This window comes from Myotis lucifugus, unplaced genomic scaffold, assembly GCF_000147115.1.
Source record: "Myotis lucifugus unplaced genomic scaffold, Myoluc2.0 scaffold_175, whole genome shotgun sequence".
In the NCBI taxonomy this organism is placed as follows: domain Eukaryota; kingdom Metazoa; phylum Chordata; class Mammalia; order Chiroptera; family Vespertilionidae; genus Myotis; species Myotis lucifugus.
The window spans coordinates 380,884-398,991 of record NW_005871223.1 but is presented as its reverse complement, the minus strand read 5'-3'; the positions used below and the strand labels follow the sequence as shown (position 1 = coordinate 398,991).

General features: G+C 44.5%; 1 protein-coding gene across 1 annotated transcript in view; it reads left to right on the top strand.

The window, feature by feature from the left end:
* CLRN1 (clarin 1) overlaps window positions 1-18,108 on the top strand; it is a 42,517-nt gene that overhangs the window by 11,107 nt on the left and 13,302 nt on the right.

The window sequence follows — 18,108 nt, the reverse complement described above, 5'->3', positions numbered from 1 at the left end:
GCAGGGCCCATCAGGGGGTTGGGGAGCTCCCCCCTATCAGGCACAGAGCAGGGCTGATCAGGGGGTTGGGGTGCCTTCCCCTGTCACGAACAGAGCAGGGCAGATAGGGAGGTTGTGGCCCCACCCCCTGTCACACACAGAGCTGCAGGGCGATCAGGGGGTTTGGGCGCTGCCCCCTGTCACGCTGATCCCGGTGCCGGGAGGCATATTACCCTTTTACTATATAGAATAGAGGCCTGGTGCACAGGTGGGGGCTGGCTGGTTTACCCTGAAGGGTGTCCTGGATCAGGGTGGGGGTCCCCACTGGGGTGCCTGGCCAGTCTGGCTGAGGGGCTGAGGGCCGTTTTCAGGTTGGCGGGTGACCGAAGCTCCCAACCGCTCCTTTTTTTCTTTTTATTTTTTTTTTTATTCTGGGCCAGCTTTAGCTCTGAGGCCTCGGCTGCTGAAAGCAGGTTTCTGGCCTTTGTTTACCTTCTGTATTTGATACAATGTTGTGGTCCGGCTGGCTGAAGCCTGGCTGACTAACGCAGGTTTCTGGGGTTTTGTTTAGCTTCTATATTTGCAACATAGTTGCTTAGAGTTGCAGCTGAGAGGCCGGACGTTGGAGTCCGCAGTCACTGGAGCAAGCAAGCCTCCCTGTTCGCTTCAGTGCATGGCTGCCGGCCGCCATCTTGGCTGGCAGTTAATTTGCATATCGCCCTGATTAGCCAATGGGAAGGGTAGCGGATGTACGGCTAATTACCATGTTTCTCTCTTATTAGATAGGACTAGTAGCCCGGTGCACAAAATTTGTTCACTCGAGGGGGGGGGTCCCTCAGTTATTAAACATTTTACAGCACAACACTGACCATAGTTGATTCATATCTTCAGTAATTGTCATCATTGCAAAGTTTTCAGTCCCCATATGGATTGCTGGATATAATAGGTCATGCGCTGTCCCTGTCCTTTGTAGCCTTTGTTACCTTAAGGACTCTAGTTTTCCATTTATATGTTTAAGTACCAACCTTACCGGCTTAAAAATGTAAGCTTTTAACACTGCTCTCTCTGTTCCGTATCCTTCCGATAAAAAGTGGAGTTGGGTTGCAGCACAGGAGAGAAATTCAGAAGGGGAATATTGAAGTAATGACTACAGTAGGAGAAGAGGGAACCTGTTTCCCTGGCCACAGGCGTTGGCGCCCTGGACCACAGGGCTGGTAGCTTCTCTGGGTGGCTGCAGCCTGGGACCTCTGGCCAGTAGCTTGTCCATCTCCTGGGCTGCAGCCAGCCCCAGGCACTGGCGCCAGGACCAAAGGTGGGCGGCTTCTTCTTCTGGGGGCTTCTTCTTCTTCTGTGCTTCAAGGGAGGGTAGTCAGTTAAGTGTCATGCAGAAATAGGAATCACCAATTGCAAAAGCCGGGTGTGGGGCAGGGAAGCCCCAGCCAGGGAAGCTGGCTGAGGCTGCTTCCCTGCCCACGCACCTGGCTTCTGTGATCACCCCTGCACTGGGCTTCTGCGGTACACCCATCCCAGAAGCCGGGTGCAGGGCAGGGAAGCCACGGCTGGGGAGCTGGCGCACCCAGCTTCTGTGGTCATGGATCGCAGATCGCAGACTCCGATCTCAGAAGCCGGGTGCTGGGCAGGGAAGCCGGGGCCGGGGATGCTGGCGGCGGACTCTTCCCTGACCCGCACCCAGCTTCTGCGGTCACGGATTGCAGAAGCCAGGTGAGGGGCCGGGAAGCCGTGGCCTGATACGCTGGGGGCGGCTGCTTCCCTGCCCTTGCATCCGGCTTCTGTGATCGCCTTTGCACTGGGCTTCTGGGGTCACTGATCGCAGAAGCCGGTTGCAGGGCAGGGAAGCCGGGAAGCTTGCGGCAGCCGTTTCCCTGCCCCTGCATCCGGCTTCTGCATCGCTGTCTGTGTCCGCTTCCCTGCCCCACCCCCCAGGCTTCTCGGATCACCCACTGGTGGCAGGGCAAAGGTGGCAGTGTCCGGCCTGGGCAGCGGGGACCCGCAGCGGCAGCGGCCCCGCGATCACGGGCTCCGCTTTAGGCTCAGGCAAGGGACCCCTACTTCCCGTGCCCAGCTCCCATCGCTGGCTCCACCCCTACTTCCCGCTATCACTGGCCAGGGCGGCAAAGGCGCCGATTCTCGATCATGGCTGGGGGCAGGGCAAAAAGAGGCCCCCAGGGCCGCCTTTGCCCTGTCCCCCAGCTCTTAGCTCCCCCCTGGGTTTCCGATCACTGTCAGTAGCAGGGGGCTTCTTCCTGCTTTCCCTTTCGCCTCCCTGCATTGTGCCTACATATGCAAATTAACCGCCATCTTTGTTGGCGGTTAACCGCCATCTTAGTTGGCAGTTAATTTGCATATCGCCCTGATTAGCCAATGAAAAGGGTAGCGGTCGTACGCTAATTACCATGTTTCTCTTTTATTAGATAGGATAGGATATAAATATTAAGACGGACAAAGATTTGAAAGGAACAAAAATAAGGAAAATCTTACTTTTATGTTGGTAGGATTGTGGGTGAAATTTTCGTCTTACTATCCATTTCATTGTTGTACTGTTGTGCATTAAAAAAGAAAGTTTCTCTGTAAACAGTTTGAGCTTTGGACAAACTAATGGAAACACGGTGAGGAGCAAATCCCTTCTGGCCCTGCTAACAAAAGAGCTTGGTCACGTTCAGGTTTGAGATGAATTCTTTTCCCAAACCTCAAACTTTAAACCTATTATTAAACAGCAGTCAGTTTCCATAGAACATGTTGAAAATCACCCAAGTATGTTAGATTAAAGTTTTTATTTAAATAAAGAGATTTGAAATTCCATTCCAGTTGCCAATGAGGTCTTTCAACTGCTAAAAACAAAAGAAAACAAACAAACAGAAAACCCTTCTGGGTTCTATCACCTCCTCTGGCAACTACTTCATTTTACCTCCAAGGCCCCAGATTCTTTCTGAAAACTTGTTCAATCCAGCTGTTATCAGCAGCCCCCAGAAACAGCTTACATGAGGGCCATCAGTGACTGCCTGACTCAGTGGACAAATTCTGTTTCTTAACCAGAACTTCCCATCACACTTAACACTGCCAATCCCCTAGGCTTCTGCTCTGGCCCATGTCGCTAACTGGACTATTGGCTCCTCTTCTTCCTTCCCTCCTCTCCAGTGTGACACTAACTTCCTTTAGTCTGAACCAGTGGCTCCCATCAAGAAACCGAGACCTGCTAACCACCTCAGACTTCATTTCTGTATCCTACTCCAAGCAAAATGACCCATCCCTCTTATGAGTGTCCAACAGCTACTCCATGCTTTTTAAAAAAATTCTCACCCGAGGATATTTTTTTCATTGCTTTTTTATTTATTTTATTTTATTTTATTTTTCTAGAGAAAATAAAAGGGAGGGAAGGAGTGGGGAGAGAGGGAGAGAAACATCAATGTGAGAGAGACATATAGACCAGTTGCCTCCCACACACACACCCCAATGAGGCAAGGGATCGAACCTGCAACCCAGGTACGTGCCCTTGACCGGGATTTGAACCGCTGATCCTTTGGTGCACCAGCCAATCCTCTAATCGCTGAGCCACACCAGCCAGGGTTGTTATGCATTCTTAACAGTTGCAAGTATCCTCTACAGGGGTGAAAATTGGTTCTTGTAGGAAAAAACACACCTGACTCTTTAAAAATTGTATATGTATTTAAAACAGATATAAACACAATACAGAAACCAATATACAATATATCTGTGGTGTTAAAAATGTGATGGGGGAGAGTACTTAGGAGAAGTGTCTAAAAGACTCCTGGGGTGGAGAGCAACAATAAAAACAATGTTGAGAAATACTGATCTCACTGTGCCAGGCATCCCTAGGTACTAGGAGTACAGCAGTGAAAAAAACAGACCAACATAATTGCCTCATACCGGGGGGGGAACAAAAATAAACAAATAAATAAAAATATAGAATTTGTCAGTGGTAATAGTTGCTGTGTAGAAAAATAAAAGTGAGGAAAGGGGTTTGGGAGTGGGGAGATAACTGGACATGGGGGGAGGGGAGTTGCAACTTTACATAAGATAGTTAAAGAAGGTTTCCCTGAGGAAGTGACATTTAAATAAAGACATGGAGGTGACAGCAAGCCAGGAGGATATCTAGGGAAATATCCAGGCACAGGAAGTGCAGAGGCCCTAAGGTGAGAGTATTCCTGGCATGTCTGAAGTACAGTCATGACAACAGTGGTTGGAGCACACTGAGCAAGGAAACCAGTAGCAGAGGAAGTTAGAGTCTGTAAGGATTCCAATCATGTATCCTTTCTCCGCCATTGTAATGATTTCATTTATCCTCTGGGTGAGATTAGAGTCCATTGGACGGGATTGATATAAACCAAGACTTTTGTTGTTGTTAATCCTCACCCAAGGATATTTTTTTCATTGCTTTTTATTATTTTTTAATCCTCACCTGAGGTTATTTTTCTATTGATTTTTAGGGAGAGTGGAAGAGAGAGAGAAAGACACAGAGAAATATTGATGTGAGAGAAATACATCTATTGGTTGCCTCCTGCACCAGGGCCCAGGCAGGAGAGGAGCCTGCAACTGAATGAGGTACATGCCCTTGACCGGGAATCAAACTCGGGGCCCTTTGGTCCACAGGCCGATGCTCTATCCCTTGAGCCAAACTGGTTAGGGCTCCATTGCTTTTTCTTTATTTTATTATTATTTTTTAAGCATATTTTTATTTATTTCAGAGAGGAAGGGAGTGGGAAAGATAGAAACATCAATGATGATAGAGAATCATTGATTGGCTGCCTCCTGCATGCCCCCTGCTGGGGTTCGGCTGCAACCCTGACCGGGAATTGAACCGTGACCTCCTGGTACATAGGTCAATGCTCAACCACTGAGCCACGCTGGCTGGGCTTTGCTCTTGTTTTCTCTACGTTTCCTCCACTGGGACTCACTCATAGGTCTGAATCCAATGTCAGGCCTTTAGACCCTGAAGTGTCTCTGATTTGGGGAGGGGCAGCTGAGAAACAGTGTTGGTGGTGGACTCTGAATACTGAGTGCCAGGCAACACAACAAGTGCTCACAGATGAAACGGCGTGAACACTCCATTGCTTTTTAGAGAGAATAGAAGGGAGGAGGGAGAGAAAGAGAGAGAAATATCAATGTGAGACATCGTCCAGTTGCCTCCTGCATGCGCCTCGACCAGGGCCAGGATCAAACCTGCAAACCAGGTACGTGGCCTTGCCTGAGCATTGAACCTGTGACCCCTCGGTACATGCTCTAAGCATTGAGAACACTGGCCAGAACTAAACCAATACACTTTTAAAAAATCCCTCTGTCTGCTGGGTTGACAGCAGGTTGTAGGTAGGAGGGGTGGAATCAGGGAGATCAGTTGGGGACCTCTTGCAGTCACCCAAGTGAGACATGATGGTGGCTCAGACCAGGATGGAACAGTGAGATGGTGAGAAGTGACCAAACTGTGAACGCAGCGCCAACAGGTTTCTGGGATGGGCTGCACATGAAATGTGAGAGTAAGAGAAGAATCATGGGTGATGCCAGGAAGAATGGAACTGTCAGCAACTAAGGTAGAGAAACCTAAAGGAAGAATATGGGTTCAGTTTGGGACACACTGAGATGCCTGTTCAATATGCCAGTCAAGATGTTCCATAAGAATTGGACGACATGCAGATGTGGGATTCAGGGGAAAGTCTGGACTGGAAATAATTCATTTGAGAGTGCTTCTAGGAAAAGCTATCATACCGGGTAAAGCACCAAGTGAGCGAGTGAAGATGCAGAAGAGAAAACATATGACAACTGAGTCAGCCCCTAAATGACTCAGATGAGAACGAACCAACAAATAGATCAAGACAGCAGCTGGTGAGGTGGCAACAAAACTGAGCGAGTGTAGTGTCTGGAGCCAGGGGAAGAAAGCGTTTCCTGGAGGAAGGAGTGCGCCGTTGTGTCAAACGTAGACAAGGCAAGATGAGGATGAAGAACGGACGTTTGGGCTGGGCAGCTGGAAGCTCACCATTGCTTGGGGAATGTCAGATCAGTGCGATGGGTTCAAGAGCTGGAGGAGGGCTTAAGTGAGATGTATTTTTAAGATGAGAAAATAATGTGCTGATGGGATGGATCCAGTAGAGGGGAAAACTGACGGTGCGGAGGAGAGGAGGAGGTGAGATCATGAACAGTAGTGGAATGGGCCATATTGAACCTTGGCTGGGCACTTACTATGTGCTAGGTACTTCCTACACTAATGTCATTGAATCCTCACAAATCTGAGAGAAAGGTAGAATTAGTCTTTTTTCAGATAAGGTTTCAAATCAAGGTGTAGGGAATTCTTGGAGTTAGAAGAGAAGTATAACATGAACCTCCTCAGATTTCAAATACTTGGTACTTTCTCAGTTTGTCCTCTGGGACCCTCTCACTTTACAGGGAGGAAAATAGACCCATCAACCTGCTGAAGGTCCCACAGTAGACTAGAACCCTGGGGTGTTTGGCTCTTGGCCTCTTGGTCATTTCTTTTCCTCACCTTCTGTCCTTACCATTTGCTTCTTCCAGAATGTCACATATATAGCATCATACAATATGCAGCCTTTTGAGTTTCTTTCATCTCAAAACGCAGTTCTGAGCCCTCCATGTTGATGTGTCACCAATAGTCTGGTCCTTTTTATTACTGAGCGGTATTTTACCATATGGATGGGCCACTGCTCAGGTTGTTTCCAGTTTTTGGTGAGTATGAATAAAGCCACTTTAAACATCTGCATTCAGAGTTTTGTGTAGGCATGTGTTCTTAATTCCTTTAGGAAATACCTAGAGATGGTATTGTGGGTCTCATGTTAAGTCTATGTTCAGCTTTCTAAGAACTATAACAATTAAAAAAATACTCAAGTGGATCATAGACTTAAATGTAAACCTAAAACTAAAAAACTTCTAGAAAAATACATAGGAGAAAATATCTGTGGCGTTGCATTAGGCAAAGACTGCTTATATTTGACATGTAAAACATGATATATAAAAGAAAAAATTGATAAACTAGAATTCATAAAAATAAGAACTGTTCTTCAAAAGACACTGATAAGAGAATGAACAGACAAGCCAAGACTTGGAGAAAATATTGTGAGTTCTTTATCTGATAAAGGGCTGAAAATGCATAAAGGATGCTCAAAACTCAATAATAATAATACAGTCCAATAAAAATGCACAAAAGACATGAACAGACACTTCACCAAAGAAAGGTATATAGAAGGCAAAGAAACTCACAAAAAAAGATGGTCAACAACATTAGCCATTTGGCAAATGCAAATAAACTACAATGTGACAGACTACACATCTATTAAATGGCTACAATTTTTGAAAACCTGCCAAGTGCCAGCAAGAATGAGGAACAACTGGGGACTCTTCCATTGTTGGTGGGAAGGTGAAGTGGTTCAGCCACTTTAGAAAACACTAGGCAGTTTCTTTTTTATTTTTTTTCAAAGGATGACTTTACTAGATAGGTGGTTTTTTAAAAATTCTCACCCAAGAATATTTTTCCATTGATTGTTAGAGAGAGTGGAAGAGAGAGGGAAAGACAGAGAGAAACATCGATGTGAGAGAAACGCATCGATTGGTTGCCAGGGGAGGAGCCTGCAACCGAGGTACGTGCCCTTGACAGGAATAGAACCTCGGACCCTTTGGTCTGCAGGCCAACACTCTATCCACTTAGCGAAACTAACCAGCCAGGGCAGCAGTTTCTTATAATGTCACAGGAGCTTGGGGGGGGGGCGGGGCGGCCGAGGGAAGAGAAGATGAGTTGACTACAAAGGGGAAAAGGGAAGTATTTGGAAAAGTGGGATTGTTCTATATTCTTTGTGGTGGTGGTTACACAACTGTATGAGTTTGTCAAAATTCACAGAACTATACACCAGAAAGGGAGGATTTTTAATGTGTTAATTTTACTTTAATTTTAAAAATGGGAAAAAATAAAAGCAAAGACATCAATGATACTGTGTGACTTCAGGCAAGCTACTCAACTTCTCTGTGTCTTAGTTTTTAAAAGTCTATAAATTGAAGATAAAATAGTAACTTCCTTATAATGTTGTAAGAATGTAATGTGTTGACTTATGTAATATATATATATATATATATATATATATATATATATATATATATATAGAGAGAGAGAGAGAGAGAGAGGGAGAGAGAACCTGGAACATAAAAAGTGCTAAATAATTATTGCCTGTTATTTTTATTCTTCTTATTGCTACTTGGGTATTGCTCTTTGAAGAAGTTTGGTGATGAAATAATGGAGAGAAAAGAAGGGCAATTGGGGGCTTGGGGTGGCTTAAGGAACACTGACTCATGGACAAAATGGAGGAAACCATTGGTAAGAGAATGAAAGATTAATTCTGAACATGCAGCCCAATCCTGTGCTAATAATGTGACATCAGCCACCCATTTTAAGAAATAACTCCATTGCACTTGTCACAGCTAATCAAGTAATTTCTGGAGAATTTCTAGAGGCCAGAAGTGACTTGCTGGATTAACGACAGCCCCTCTACAGATCAAAATGCTCAAATCATTTTTCTGTATTGTAATCCTAAACCTAAAAGAATGAGAAGTCCAAACAAGTCTACCTCCTAGATACACAATCTTTAATGCCATCAATGTGACACCTCCCAATATTTATTCAAATGGTTTGCTCTCAGCTTCAACCAAGGAAAAGACACATTAGTGTTGGCTGGAAAATGGAGGTCTGTTACCAGAGTTATAGATGGCCACCACAGACTAGGGGAATTTTCATCAGAACAGGACACCTGATAAAATGATAAGTATAACATGCAGGGAGGACTTGAACCTGCTGGGGGACTTTCTCACCATCGTGGGGATTTTAAGAGACTTCATAAGAATTAAAATGCATAATTTATTTTAGCTTCTGGCTTTTCTTTCCAGGAGTCAAATCAGTGCAATTTCTTTCAGTGTTTATTTCAAGGTGGTTACAACCCTCGATTTTCAGAGAGGCTTCGCCCAGCTCTCTTATCGGAGATGAAGAGGCTACCACCTCTTTTACAGGCAGGGAGGTAGAAGAAAGCAGGTGTTTGGTAACTGCTAGCATAAACTAAGTCAACAGTGGATTGAGTGCAAGAATAGCAGGTTGGATGGAAGGAGCTGTCTCAACAGCTGGAAGCTCCAGAGGGCAGGCAGTTGTAGCATGAGATGAGCTGGCTCCTCTACACCCCCAGGATATGGGCAGAGTGGACGCTGTGGTCACTGACAGCAGGAGTTCAGCACTGTGAGCTGGAACACCCACACTACACTACTGCATCCTTCCCAACAGAGCTCTCTCTCTTCCTTTCTCTCTCTCTCCTCTCCATTTATCCATATCATTTTTTAAAAATATATTTTCATTGATTTTTTACAGAGAGGAAGGGAGAGGGATAGAGAGTTAGAAACATCGATCAGCTGCCTCTTGCACACCTCCTACTGGGGATGTGCCCGCAAACAAGGTACATGCCCTTGACTGGAATCGAACCTGAGACCTTTCGGTCCTCAGGCTGACGCTCTGAGCCAAACCGGTCAGGGCGATCCATATCATTTTTAAAAAATATATTTTTATTGACTTTTTACAGAGAGGAAGGGAGAGGGATAGAGAGTTAGAAACATCGATGAGAGAGAAACATTGATCAGCTGCCTTCTACACACCCCCTACTGGGGATCGAGCCTGCAACTACAGTACATTCCCTCGACTGAAATCAAACCTGGGACCTTTCAGTCCACAGCCTGACGCTCTATCCACTGAGCCAAACCGGTCAGGGCTATCAATATCATTTTTAATTGATAAGAACTTTTAAAAACACAACAATGATACCATTAACATAAGCAACAGAATCAATAATATTTATGTAATACGATTTAATACTAGAGGCCTGGTGCATGAAAATTCATGCTCTGGAGGGAGGATCCCTCAGCCTGATGAAGCCTGGTGGTTAAGAGTGAGGACATGAATTCAAATCTCTATTCTGACACTTACTAAGAATATTGTTCTTTGAAGAAGTTTGATTTTACTAAGTATACATCTTGGGCATGTTAATCACCTCTGAGCCTCAGTTTTTTCCTATGGGAATGGGACTAATAATAGTACATATTTTATGGGGTTGTTGAGAGAATTAAACAGATAAACAAAGTACTTAAATAATTATTCGTTATTATATACATTCCTGTTTGGCTTATCCTTAAATGATATACATTTCTCTTCATTTGTTTGTTTCATTTTTTCATCTAACATCACATTTGGTGATAATTCCACAGCTGTTCTTATAGATTTGCTTCATTGTTTGTAATCATTAACTTATATTCCATTGTATGGATGCCATATTGATAGACATATAAGTTATTTCTAATACTTTGTTTTTACCAAAAAAGCACTACAATGAATATGTTTGCAATATTTTATTGGATTAGTGTGCAAAAATATCCATAAGATAAACTCCTGGAAATAAAAATTGGTCAGCTAGGGAATATGTGCATTTTAATGCTCCTTCTCAGCCTTTCTTTCCTCTAACTATAGCTTCTCCATAGGTGATAACCTTTCCATGGCTTCAAATACCAGGACCAGGGCCAAGGTGAGGCCACTGAGGCAGCTAGGACATAAAATTTAGGGAGACCTTCACTCTCAGGCTCTGCAAGTGTAAGGTTGGCTCTGGAGAGAGACTGTCTCCTTGAGTTTTATACCCCAATTCCACCTGTTACATACCCCTGCCTTTTCCCTGTACCTCCAGACTCATCAATCCTACTTGACATCTCCACTTGGGGGTCTTAAACACGATTCAAACTTAAAACATCTAAAACAGAACTCTTGCATCATTTCTCACTCCCATGCACAAACCTGATCCTTCTACTTCCATCTCAGTTAATAGCATCGCCATTTATTCAGTTGCTTGGGCCAAAAATCCAGGAGTTACCCTTAAGTCCACTCTTTCAACAAGTCCTGTCTTCTGTCTCCGAAATAGCCTCTGGACAGGGGAGGCAGGCCAGCGGAGGGTGGCCTGTACTCCCCACATGGCGGTGGTGACAGCTGTGAGCGCGCCAAGTGGAGCCTGCAGGCTGAGCTGAAGTAGCACCTGCAGGCCATCAGCGCCCAGGAGTGGCTGTGCAAGATCCGCCTCCTGGCCCAGAAGGTGCAGGATCGCAGGGTCAGCCACCATGGCGGGCCAGACTGACATCCTCCTGGCCGCACCACGGGGGTTTGCGGATCTGCAAAGCCAGAGGCCTCTGGTGTGCACATCCCCCCCGGCGTGCGAACATCCCCCAGCACACTGTCACCCTCCCACGCCTGCAACAGTTGCAAACCAAGGCGTGCACAAGTTCTCCCCGCCTCTCCACCGCACTTCCATCAACCCGGCATGCCTAACACCCCCACAGGATGTGCACACATCCCCTCTGATGCACTCACGTCCTTTGGAGAGTGTCTGGGTGTTCTGGGTGCTGAGAGTGGGCGCCTGTGAGATGACAGTGAGAGGGCGGAGTGGTGATGCCCTGTTTCCACGGAGGCCAGTGCAGCTACGAGATCACCTCTGGGGGGTTAATGCAGGTGCTGAGGCAGGAGCAGGTGCAGACAGACACACCTGGTGGGTGCGGGCGGCCCTCGCTGAGGTGCCTTCGGTCAGCATTCAAGATCAAGAACCCAGAGGCGGAGAGGAATTCCGTCCTCTCAGTGAAACAGTGGGATAGTTGGGGCGACTGTAGAGGAGGAATGTGCACTTTGGGTGCCAGCACCCATGAGCGAAGGCTGCCCTGACTGAGCCTCGCTTGCTTGGGGCCTAGTGCACTCCTGCCAGGCAGCGGGTGACAGGACGTGCTTTTCCGAATTAATGAGAGAAAACGTTGATTCTCCTGCTGCCCACAAAGGTGGAAAGTGAAGTGGGGAGACATGTGGGGAGTGAGCGAGGTTCCCTGTCTGGGGGTTCCAAATCTGCTGTTGGTTTATTTCACCGCTGACTAGAGATATACAGGGTGTCCACCCAAAATGTATACACACTTTGAATACCTACTAATTCCAATGGTTTTAAGCATAAGAAAGAAACAACAATGGAGCTGTTATCTGTTAAAAGTGTGGGCACAGACAGGTAGTTGGACATTCCCTGAGGGGTCTCAGATTGGAGAGGGTGAAGGCCAGACTGAGGGCCCCCCCCCACCCCAGTGCATGAATTTCGTGCACCGGGCTACTAGTTTAAATATATAAAATAAATATCAAAAATATAAGTCTTTGTTTTACTATGGTTGCAAATATCAAAAAATTTCTATATGTGACATGGCACCAGAGTTAAGTTAGGGTTTTTCAAAATGCTGACACGCCAAGCTCAAAAGGTTTACCATCACTGGTCTACATGAACATATAGGTTACATGTGTGGATTACTAATTTACAAAATCTGAATATAGGACCATGTGCCCACCACCCAAAGTCAAATCTTCTCCTGTCACCTCATATTAGGACCCCTTTCTTCCCCCACCCACCTCGCTCTGGCAACCACCACATTGCTATTTGTGCACATAAGTTTCAGTTTTATATTCTACACTAGAGGCCCAGTGCACAAAATTCGTGATGGGGGTGGGGGTCCCTCAGCCTGGCCTCTGCCCTCTCGAAGTCCAGGACCCCTCAGGGGACATCTGCCTGCTGTCTTAATCCCCAGGGGGGATTGGGCCTAAACTGGCACTCAGACATCCCTCTCACAGTCCAGAGCTCTCACAGTCCAGGACCCCTTGCTCCTTACCACTGCGCTCACCAGCCATGAGCCCGGATTCTGGCTGAGGGGGGGTTTGGGGGGTAAGAGGCAGGGGGGAGAGCGCCACTCAACTAGAAGCCAGACTTGCTGCTCCTTTGTTCTGGCTCCACCTCAGCCCACTGGTGGGGGAGGGGCGATCAGGGGCTGGGCTGGCTGGGGAGGGGCTGTGGGAGGTTGAGGCACCATGGTCACGCCCCATCCCACTTCTCCAGAGGTGCTGGGACTATGCTGTCCCCTCTCCCACCACCTCTGCAGAAGGGGCAGCGTGGGACCACCATGGCTGGCCTGGCAGCACAGGCTCGCTGGCCCCGCCCCCCACCCACTGGTCATTCCGGAAGGTCATTCTGCCATCCAGTCTAATTAGCATATTAGCTCTTTATTATATAGGATATGAGTTAAATCATATAGTTCTTAGGTTTCTCTATTTGACTTATTTCACTTCACATAATGTTCTCAAGGTTGTTGTAAATAACGCTATTTCATAGTTTCTTATGGCCGTGTAGTACTCCATTGAGTATATGTACCACATCTTCTTTATCCAGTCCTTTATCATAGGGCACTTTGGCTGTTTCCAACTCTTGGCCACCGTGAATAATGCTGCAATGAACATAGGGGTTCGTATGTCTTTGCGTATAAATGCTTTCGAGTTTTTTAGGAGTGGGATTATTGGGTCGTATGGTAGCTCTATTTTTAAATTTTTGAGGAATCACCAGACTGCTTTCCACAGTGATTGTACCAGTCTACTTTCCCACCATCAGTGAATGAGGGTTCTCTTTTCTCCACAACCTCTCCAACACTTGTTATTGCTTGTCTTGTTGATAATGGCCACTCTAATTGGTGTAAGGTGGTATCTCATTGTAGTTTTAATTTGCATTTCCCTGATTGCCAGTGAGGTTAAACATCTTTTCATATATCTATTGGCTTTTTGTATGTCTTCTTGGGAGAGGTGTATTTTCAAGTCCTTTTTTTGATTGGATTGTTTATTTGTTTGGTGTTGAGTTTTATGAGTTCTTTATATATTTTGGAAATTAAATCTTTGTTGGAGCTACTGTTTGCAAATACCATCTCCCATCTGGTTGGCTGCCTGTTTATTTTATTGTCCATTTCTTTTGCTGTGCAGAAGCTTTTTGTTTGTTATAGTCCCATTCATTTATTTTTGCCTTTACCTCCCTTGCCTTTGGGGTCAAGTCCATAAAATGTTCTCTACCACCCAGGTTCATAAGTTTGGTACCTATATTTTTTCTATGTGACCTACAGCTTTGGGTCTTATGTCTAAGTCTTTGATCCATTTTGAATTAATTTTTGTACATGGGGACAAACTGCAATCCAGTTTTATTCCTTTGCATGTGGTTTTCCACTTTCCCCAGCACCATTTACTGAAGAGACTATATTTACTCCAATGTGCATTTCTGGTTCCTTTGTCAAAAGTGGTTGCCCTAGCCAGTTTGGCTCGGTGGATAGAGCATCGGCCTGCGGACTGAAGGGTCCCAGGTTCGATTCTGGTCAAGGGTATGTACCTTGGTTGCGGGCACATCCCCAGTAGGAGGTGTGCAAGGAGCCAGCTGATCAATGTTTCTCTCTCATCGATGTTTCTAACTCTCTATCTCTCTCCCTTCCTCTCTGTAAAAAATCAATAAAATATATTTTTTTAAAAAGTTGTCTATCCATATATATGTGTGGTTTTATAGATGGGCTCTCTATTCTGTTCCATTGATCTGTGTGTCTGTTTCTCTGCCAATGCCATGCTGTTTTGATTATCATAGCTCTGTAGTATATTTTGAAGTCAGGTAGCGTGATACCTCCAGCCTTGTTCTTTTTTTTTTTTTTTTTTTCCAGGATTGCTTTGGCTATTCTGGGTCTTTTGTGGTTCCATACAAATCTGATGATTTCTTGTTCTATTTCTTTAAAAAATTACATTGGGATTTTGATGGGGATTGCATTACATCTGTGTATTGCTTTGGGTAAAATGGCCATTTTAACTATGTTGATTCTTCCAATCCATGAACATGGGATATTTTTCCATTTCATTGTGTCTTTTTCAATCTCTTTTAATAATGTTTTATAATTTTCAGTATATAGGTCTTTCACATTCTTTGTTAAGTTTATTCCTAGGTATTTTATTCTTTTGGTTGCAATTGAAAAAGGAATTGTTTTCTTCATTCCTTTTTCTGAAGTTTTGTTGTTGGTATACAGGAAGGAAATGGATTCTTGCACATTGATTTTGTATCCTGCAACTTGACTGTATTTTTTATTGTTTCCAGTAGTTTTTTGGTAGAGTCTTTAGGGTTTTCTATATACAGCATCATGTCATCCGCAAAAAGTGACACTTTGACTTCTTCCTTCCCTATTTGGATGCCTTTTATTTCTTTCTCTTGCCTTATTGCTCTGGCTAGTACTTCTAGTACTATGTTGAATAAGAGTGGTGAGAGAGTACATCCTTGTCTTGTTCCTGATCTTAGGGAAAAAGCTTTCAGTTTTTCACCATTGAGTATGATATTGGCTGAGGGTTTGTCATATACTAGAGGCCTCGGCCCCCACCGCTGTAGCTTCTTCTGAAGTACATCTGGAAGGACGTCTGGTCTAATTAGCATATTACGCTTTTATTATTATAGATGACCTTTATTAAGTTGAGGTACTTTCCTTTTATTCCTATTTTATTGAGATTTTAATCATAAATGGATGTTGTATCTTAGCAAATGCTTTTTCTGCATCTATTGACAAGATCATATAATTTTTATCCTTTCTTTTGTTAATGTGGTGTATTGCGTTGATTGATTTGGGAATGTTGAACCACCCTTGTGCCCCTGAAATGAATCCCACTTGATCATGATATATTATTTTTTGGATGTACTGTTGTATTTGATTAGCTAGTATTTTGGTTAGGATTTTTGCATGTGTATTCATCAGGAATATTGGTCTGTAGGTTTTTTGTTTTTTTGTGTGTTATCTTTGCCAGGTTTTCTGCCATGGAATTTTAAGAGACTTCATAAGAATTAAAATGCTGCACATAATTTATTTTAGCTTCTGGCTTTTCTTTCCAGGAGTTAAATCAGTGCAACTTCTTTCTGTGTTTGTTTCAAGATGGTTACAACCCTCGATTTTCAGAGAGACTTCGCCCAGCTCTCTTACTGGAGATTAAGAGGTTACCACCTCTTTTACAGGCAGGAAGATAGGAGAAAGCAGGTGTTTGGTAACTGCTAGCATAAACCAAGTCAACAGTGGATTACTCCTGGGTATTTGGCCCAAGCAACTGAATAAATGGCAATGCTATTAACTGAGATGGAAGTAGAAGGATCAGGTTTGTGCATGGGAGTGAGAAATGATGCAAGAGTTCTGTTTTAGATGTTTTAAGTTTGAGTCATGTTTAAGACCCCCAAGTGGAGACGCCAAATAGGATTGATGAGTCTGGGGGTACAGGGAGAAGGCAATTATATCATTGAGGAGATTGTGTCACTCTCCTACTTAAAACCCTCCAGTGGCTTCCAAATGAATTTAGAATTAAAAGCAGACTCCTTCCCATGATCAATAGATCAGGACCTAGCAGGGGCAGCAATCTGAGCTCAGCAAAGCAATCTCACTTCCATCTCCCTCATTCACCAGGCTCACTGTCACCCCTGTGTTCCTTTTCCCTGGAATGCTCTTTCCCAGATCTCTGCACAGCCACTTCCTTTCAACACTCAGGTGTCAGCCCAGGTGTTACTTTCCTGACGACCCCCATCACTCACTCAATCACTGCCAATCCCATTACCCTGTTATATTTCCCCATAACATTATCACCAATGGAAAGTGTCTTATTGTTATCACTGCAAAATAACCCCCTAGCACTACTTGGAAAAAATGTGTATCATTCTATCATTTAAGGTCAGGGTTAAAACAAGTTTATTAGTTCAGTTGGACAGTTCTTGATTGAGTCTCTCCTACTATTGCAGTTAAATAGCAGCTGGGGTTGACATCATCCGGAGACGTTGCTGGGGTAGATGTCCAACACTCTTTCCTCCTATGCCTGGTGCTCCCCCAGGGGCCTCTCTCTCCAGCAAAGTAGCCTGGACCTCCTGAGTGGCGGGCAGCGCAAGCCTCCAAAAGGAAAGCAGTGGAAACTGCTGGTCCTCTCATAGGCTAGGTGTGCAACTGGCAGAGGTCCCCTGCTGTCAGATTCAGGTGCTCAGTCACAAGCCATCCCAGGTTCAAGGGAACTGAAGAATAAATTATACCTATTGAAGGGGAAGTTACGTGTGTGTAAAAGAAGGAAAGGAATTGATGGTGGCCATCTTTGGCAATAAGGTATCATATTTGTTTGTTTACTTGTTAATTGTCCATCTACTCCCATCTATAATAGTAAAAGCATAATATGCTAATTAGACCAGATGTCCTTCCAGACGAAGCCGGGGCTGCGAGGGAAGCTTGGTTTCCGGGTGCCAGAGGGAAGCCGGTGCCAGCAGCCGGGAGAAGGAAGGCCTACTCTTGCATTAGGCCTCTAATTAGGTCATAAGCTCCACAACAGGGACTTTGTTTGTCTTGTTTGATGGTTATATTTCCAGCACCTAGAAGAATGCTTGACACATAGTAGTAGCTCAGTAAATAAATTAAACACTTGATAAATGTTCAGGAAACTAACATAGACTGAAATAGACTTCCCCAGATTGGTTTTGTCAGGTTGGCTGATGTTAAGCATGCTGATGTCTCACCAGATAAGAGAAACCCTACATTTATAAAGCATTTCATTTCTTTTGAAAACAAGAAAAACTTACCCTGAACACAAAATCTAGAAATAAACTTGGCCTGTTTTCCAAACGGAAAATATTTCTTGTACCACCAGAAATTATTTTCCCACAGCTTGTGCTACATCAAAATATTGAAGTTGACTGAAAATATCCTATTCTTTAAAGTTGGTAAAGGAAATATAAAAACCTCCTGCTATTTGAACTCTGCCAGAGATTCCCAAACTGAAAATGTCATTATAAATTAAGATAGATTTTAAAAATATAGATGATGACTGAGAAATGTCATCAATGTCGCTCAATTGGTAGGAGCGTCATACTGTACATCAAAAGGTTGTGAGTTTGATCCTTGGTGGGGACATGTGTGGGAGGCAACTGATCTCTCTCTCTCTCGCTCTCTCTCTCTCTCTCTCTCTCTCTCTCCCTTCTTCTCTCTAAAAATCAATTTTAAAAAATTTTGTGCATCAAACTTATGTACAGTTTTTGGTTACAAAGCCAGCCCTTGTTGCATATAAGCATAACCAATGGACACAGACCCCAGGGGGGGGAGGGTATGACCCGGGGGGGGGGGCAATGGGGGGATAAGGACAAATATGTAATACCTTAATAAAAAAAAAGCTAGCACTTGTTTACTGAAGTAATTACATATGACCAAAGCAGAAAATAA